General features: G+C 43.0%; 1 pseudogene; it reads left to right on the top strand.

Moving 5' to 3' along the window:
- Positions 1–2,492: 2,492 nt before the first annotated feature.
- On the top strand, positions 2,493–2,616 carry LOC120102695 (small nucleolar RNA SNORA17; annotated as a pseudogene).
- Positions 2,617–6,953: the final 4,337 nt, after the last annotated feature.

The raw sequence follows: 6,953 nt of genomic DNA, 5'->3' as shown, positions 1-6,953 counted from the left end.
AAGAGAAACAAGCCGAGAAAGAAATTAGGGAAACGACACCCTTCATAATAGACCCAAATAATATAAAGTACCTCGGTGTGACTTTAACCAAGCAAGTAAAAGATCTGTACAATAAGAACTCAAGACTCTGAAGAAGGAAATTGAAGAAGACCTCAGAAGATGGAAAGATCTCCCATGCTCATGGATTGGCAGGATTAATATAGTAAAAATGGCCATTTTACCAAAAGCAATCTACAGATTCAATGCAGTCCCCATCAAAATACCAATCCAATTCTTCAAAGAGTTAGACAGAACAATTTGCAAATTCATCTGGAATAACAAAAAACCCAGGATAGCTAAAGCTATCCTCAACAATAAAAGGACTTCGGGGGGAATCACTATCCCTGAACTCAAGCAGTATTACAGAGCAATAGTGATAAAAACTGCATGGTATTGGTACAGAGACAGACAGATAGACCAATGGAATAGAATTGAAGACCCAGAAATGAACCCACACACCTATGGTCACTTGATTTTTGACAAAGGAGCCAAAACCATCCAATGGAAAAAAGATAGCATTTTCAGCAAATGGTGCTGGTTCAACTGGAGGGCAACATGTAGAAGAATGCAGATCGATCCATGCTTATCACCCTGTACAAAGCTTAAGTCCAAGTGGATCAAGGACCTCCACATCAAACCAGACACACTCAAACTAATAGAAGAAAAACTAGGGAAGCATCTGGAACACATGGGCACTGGAAAAAATTTCCTTAACAAAACACCAATGGCTTATGCTCTAAGATCAAGAATCGACAAATGGGATCTCATAAAACTGCAAAGCTTCTGTAAGGCAAAGGACACTGTGGTTAGGACAAAACGGCAACCAACAGATTGGGAAAAGATCTTTACCAATCCTACAACAGATAGAGGCCTTATATCCAAAATATACAAAGAACTCAAGAAGTTAGACCGCAGGGAGACAAATAACCCTATTAAAAAATGGGGTTCAGAGCTAAACAAAGAATTCACAGCTGAGGAATGCTGAATGGCTGAGAAACACCTAAAGAAATGTTCAACATCTTTAGTCATAAGGGAAATGCAAATCAAAACAACCCTGAGATTTCACCTCACACCAGTGAGAATGGCTAAGATCAAAAACTCAGGTGACATCAGATGCTGGTGAGGATGTGGAGAAAGAGGAACACTCCTCCATTGTTGGTGGGATTGCAGACTGGTAAAACCATTCTGGAAATCAGTCTGGAGGTTCCTCAGAAAATTGGACATTGAACTGCCTGAGGATCCAGCTATACCTCTCTTGGGCATATACCCAAAAGATGCCTCAACATATAAAAGAGACACGTGCTCCACTATGTTCATTGCAGCCTTATTTATAATAGCCAGAAACTGGAAAGAACCCAGATGCCCTTCAACAGAGGAATGGATACAGAAAATGTGGTACATCTACACAATGGAATATTACTCAGCTATCAAAAACAACGAGTTTATGAAATTTGTAGGTAAATGGTTGGAACTGGAAAATATCATCCTGAGTGAGGTAACCCAATCACAGAAAGACATACATGGTATGCACTCATTGATAAGTGGCTATTAGCCCTAATGCTTGAATTACCCTAGATCCCTAGAACGAACGAAACTCAAGACGGATGATCAAAATGTGAATGCTTCACTCCTTCTTTAAATGAGGAAAAAGAATACCCTTGGCAGGGAAGGGAGAGGCAAAGATTAAAACAGAGACTGAAGGAACACCCATTCAGAGCCTGCTCCACATGTGGCCCATACATATACAGCCACCCAATTAGACAAGATGGATGAAGCAAAGAAGTGCAGACTGACAGGAGCCGGATGTAGATCGCTCCTGAGAGACACAGCAAATACAGAGGCGAATGCCAGCAGCAAACCACTGAACTGAGAATAGGACCCCCGTTGAAGGAATCAGAGAAAGAACTGGAAGAGCTTGAAGGAGCTCGAGACCCCATATGTACAACAATGCCAAGCAACCAGAGCTTCCAGGGACTAAGCCACTACCTAAAGACTATACATGGACTGACCCTGGACTCTGACCCCATAGGTAGCAATGAATATCCTAGTAAGAGCACCAGTGGAAGGGGAAGCCCTGGGTCCTGCTAAGACTGAACCCCCAGTGAACTAGACTATGGGGGGGGAGGGCGGCAATGGGGGGAGGGTTGGGAGGGGAACACCCATAAGGAAGGGAAGGGGGGGAGGGGGATGTTTGCCCGGAAACCGGGAAAGGGAATAACACTCGAAATGTATATAAGAAATACTCAAGTTAATAAAAAAAAAAAAAAAAAACAAAGAAAAGAATTAAAACAGTGCAAACAAAATAACCATGGTATCCTACAAAGTGCATTCACTTAATGGACTTCAGCACAATCCTGCTAATTCCCTCTTCCTCCATTTCATATGTATTCTAAGCCTTAATAAAGGAAAATTGTGACATTTTCCCCTTCTTTAAAAACCCACATAAATGTAAGCCTGCGCCTAGAGGCATTGTAAGTGTGGCTGCTGTGTCACAGGTGCATCAGTATGTGGCAGAGAGGAGAGAGGTTGAGTCTATGTTCCCTGTTCTGACCTAAGAACATCCTTCAGATGTTCCCTGGGGAAAAAAAATGGGGGAATCCTGAGTTAACCACCAGTCTGGCACCAGGCAAGCCGGAATGGAATCCCAGGATGAAGAGAAAGCCTGGAGACCAGAAGAACTCTGCTTGTGACTCACCCCAGGCTAGAGTGAGTCCAAGGCAGACAACCATGGCAAAGGGTTCACTAAGCTGGCTGGGCATGGAGTAAACCTGAGACAACCACCAGAGCAGTGCCACGAAGCCAAGACAAGAAATTAGCCTGAGATGACCACCAGTCTAGCACAGCTTAGGCCTTGGGGAGTAGACCATGATGGAGATGAACCCTGCCAAGCACCATAATCCACAATAAGGATATAGCACTCCTGAGTCCACTCATGAGAAGACCCCAGATACTAAGAGATCCCAAATGACACTAAGAAGGGCAAGTGAGTGGTGGCGTGGTAGGGAAGAAAGAAAAAGAAACATAAGATATAGGTCAAATGAAGAGAGGCAGAACTGGAAACTCAAGAGTGATGGGGAACTACCTGATGTGAGTAGCTGGTGATGCCACCTGAGACCAGGATAGGGTCCTTGCCTGAGCTCTCCCTAGGGGCCACCTCTGGGTCCATGGCCCTGCAGCAGCAGCAGGGGTCTCCTACCACCAAAGACCAGGCTGATTTTCTTGGTCTGAACTGCAACCCCAGGACATACTGATGTCTGAGGGCTCTGCAGAACTGGCCCCATCCATCATCTGGGCATTGTAGGAGAGATGATTCTGGAAGCTTGAGAACAGGAGAGCTGCCCCTGACCCTAGCCAGCTGCAGTACTCCAGAGAGTGACCTAAACATTGCAGGAGTTGCAAGTGAGCCAGCCCTGAGGATAGGGTGCCGGAGAGCCAGCTCTGCCTCTTGTCTTCAGGGCAATGGCATGGACAATGAAGAAATGCTCTCCTCTTTTCCTTTGTCCCACAGCATCCATGGCAGGTGGAATAACTGGGCACTGGGTCATGAGAGTGGGAGAACTATCCCTGTCCATAATTGTCTGCAACATTCAGGAGAGCAGACCCTGCACCTCACCTGGGCAGCAGGGCAGAGTTCACCCTGGATGTAGGAGTTGCTGGTGAGCCATTCCCCAGGGTATAAGAGAGGAAAAGCCAGTGGGCTGACCAGCTTAGATACTCCTCAGGCCGAGATCCAGTGCTTTAAATTGGTCCACCCCAACATATATCCCATTGATGAACTGCTGAATTGCTTGAAGGGACCGGTCCCATGGATCAAAAACTACAGGCTCTCCATGACATGGTACAACATCAGAATATCTGAGAGGAGACCCAATGAGATTCCATTACTGATAGAGTAGCAGAAGCCAGAGACCTTGTAGCAGACCAATGAGTTGGTGCAATGATCATTTGCAAGCAAAGAAGTCTGGAGGTGGGGAGGTATACTGAGAGACACACAGTACAGCTTTCGAAATGAGAATTTTGTCTCTGGGGCTGGGTTGCAAAGGTGGAGAGCAGGTATGAGGGAAGGAGGAATGAGTGGGATTGGGGTCCATGATGTGAAATTCACAAAGAAAAAAAATTAAAAAAAAAACTGTATGACTAAGAACACAGTGGTTGGAACCTGGAGCTGACTAAGAGAAAGGGGCCCATCCTCAATGGCCTTCAAGCCAATTAATTTCAAACTAGCTGTGTCACACAACCACTGGAAACCATTCACATGGGAACTAAATTTACACTTTGCCCAATCTAGATACCTAAAGGATATTTAGAGATGAGTTTTCTTGGGCCTTGCTGAGATTCTGTCAGCTAAGGTATGCTTCAACAATGTCATTGGCCTTCATTCAAAAGCCATTTGAAACTTACTGCTATATTTATTATGGGACTGCTAAATTCATTGTACTATCTTATCTTTATAAGAGGCATGGGAAGAGTGTTTTCCAGATTTCAGTGCTGGGAAGGATGACTCTTCTCAGAAACCCAAATGCATTCCTGTTACAAGCCTTAGAGACTGACTTGCTGTAGGGTGAGATCACATTGCTAATTTTAGAAAGGATTGAAGGAGCTGAGGGGATTTGCAACCCCATAAGAACAACAATACCAACCAACCAGAGCTCCCAGGGACTAAACCATCATCTGAAGAGTACACAGGGACAGACCCATGGCTCTAGCTCCATACGTAGCAGAGAATGGCCTTGTTGGGCACCAAAGGGAGGAGAAGCCCTTGTTGCTGCCAAGTAGGGGAATGTCAGAACAGGAAGATGGGAAGGGGTAAGTGGTTGGGTGGGGGAAAGGGGATAACATTTGAAATGTAAATAAAAAATATCTAATAAACAATAACTTCACTTAGTTGAAGAAACCAAGAAAAATCAAATTTAAAAAAAGTGAATGAGTAGGTTTCAGGATGTTTATGGTTAAGCAGTGAGGATGTTTCAGAAGAGATCAGCATTTAACTTACCAAAGTGAATATACCGTGTCATGGTATACAATTTGAGCAAGCATCTTCAGCCCACTGAGGTCTGGGATAGCACAGAAGAACAGATGAAAGAATGACCCCATAGTTCTGACTGAATCCTTAACCCAGGGGGTTAACCTTCCCAACCTCTCTGCACTCCAATTCACAGGCCTTCAGACCGAGACCATAATCCCTTTCCACAGGCTTAAAAATGTTCAACTGACAGTCCTGAGGCTCCACTTTTTATTCCAAATAGTGTGTGTGTGTGTGTGTGTGTGTGTGTGTGTGTGTGTGTGTGTGTGTGTGTGTGTGTGTTTCAGCTTATGAAATTGTTTAAATTCCAGAATTTAAATTGTTTAATCTAGGTAGGTAGGTAGATAGATAGATAGATAGATAGATAGATAGATAGATAGATAGATAGATAGATAGATAGATAGGCAGGCAGGCAAATGGATAACAGATGATTAAGAATGTAACTTTCATGTAAATTTATACAGCATTTTTCACTTGCCACACTAAACAAAGCTTCCTGGTATAGAATTGGAATTTTCTATGTATTGTATTGTGTGGTGTTGCAACATTTCAGATTTTGGAGAATGACAAAATTTATATTTTTCCTGATGGAAATTAGATGTTATGTTAAGTCAACATCAATCCCTATGCATAACAGCCAAGTATCTGAGTAGACTGTGACATTCAACATGTCACTGGATCTAGTTTCACAACTTAGAATAATAGCACTTGCTTTTGGTTGTCAGTTATTGAATATCTAGCTGGAATCATGTATTTTCCCCCTATTTTTCCTGCAAACTGCTTAAGTGGTAGCATGAGAGCTTGGCAAGGTCTGTTGTAAATGGTTAGCTCTTTTCTCCTCGTCTCTCCAACTGACTTATGTTCCTTTCATATTTTCAGTTTTTGGTGCCCAGATAAGTGGCATTTTGAATGTAAATGGGAAGTGGCTGTGATCTTTCACCACAGACTCTGAGCAGAACCACTGACGATAAAGGCTACCTGGTGAGACTTTAAGGGAATGTAACCTGTGTTTTTCTATACTAAAAGGATAAGGGACACAAAAACCTCTCACACCATTTACACACTCCAGAGAATACCAAAACGGTCATATTTTCCACGCTGGTTCTCTCTCTCTCTCTCTCTCTCTCTCTCTCTCTCTCTCTCTCTCTCTCTCTTTCTCGCAGCCCACACAGCAGCTACCACAATTCAAGAATAAGACACCTGCCTCAATTTGGGAGGAACCAGCTGGAGGGCTGATTTCTAATGCTCTTTCTTTTAGGAGCGACTGCTTGTGCCTTCTTGGAAAACGTATTGATTGTTTCTGGGTTGTTGGCATTGCTCTATATTCTAGGGAAAATAATAAATAAGGGACAAAGTGCCTGCTTCTAAAATAGCCAGAGTTACTGTCTGCCATACCTGCAACCTCTCAATCCTTTTACTCCACACCTATCTGTTGGTTAATCTGTGAGTGACAATCAATCCTCTGAGGTTCTAGATAAGGCGTGATCCAAGAAATCAAATGATATGAATTTAACAATGAAATCTTCCCAAAGTATAGGTGGAGGGAAGTGAAAATATACTGAGAAAGATAAGCGCAAGCCACTGAGTTACAATCTCGAGACAAGAGAGAAGAATGTAAGGAGTGAGGCGGAATGCAAAATATTAGGGTTGAGCACGGGCTTAGGGAGTAAGGTGAGAAAGACCTAGAATGCTAGAAACCATATTTTAGTTGTCTTTTATTCTAATAAGCAAAAGCCATAATCATATGGACGAATAATACCAAGAAGTGGGTTTTCTGCCTATTGTTAAGGAAATAAGCATTGATTGTTTAAGTTAATAACCAAAGAATTCATGTAAAAATGCCCTGAAGAAAAAAATAATATGAATTCTGAGGGAGAAAGTGGTAGAATGC

This window comes from Rattus norvegicus, chromosome 4, assembly GCF_036323735.1.
Source record: "Rattus norvegicus strain BN/NHsdMcwi chromosome 4, GRCr8, whole genome shotgun sequence".
Classification (NCBI taxonomy): domain Eukaryota; kingdom Metazoa; phylum Chordata; class Mammalia; order Rodentia; family Muridae; genus Rattus; species Rattus norvegicus.
The sequence above is the reverse complement of the archived record's forward strand: the minus strand, read 5'-3'. Positions and strand labels throughout refer to the sequence as shown.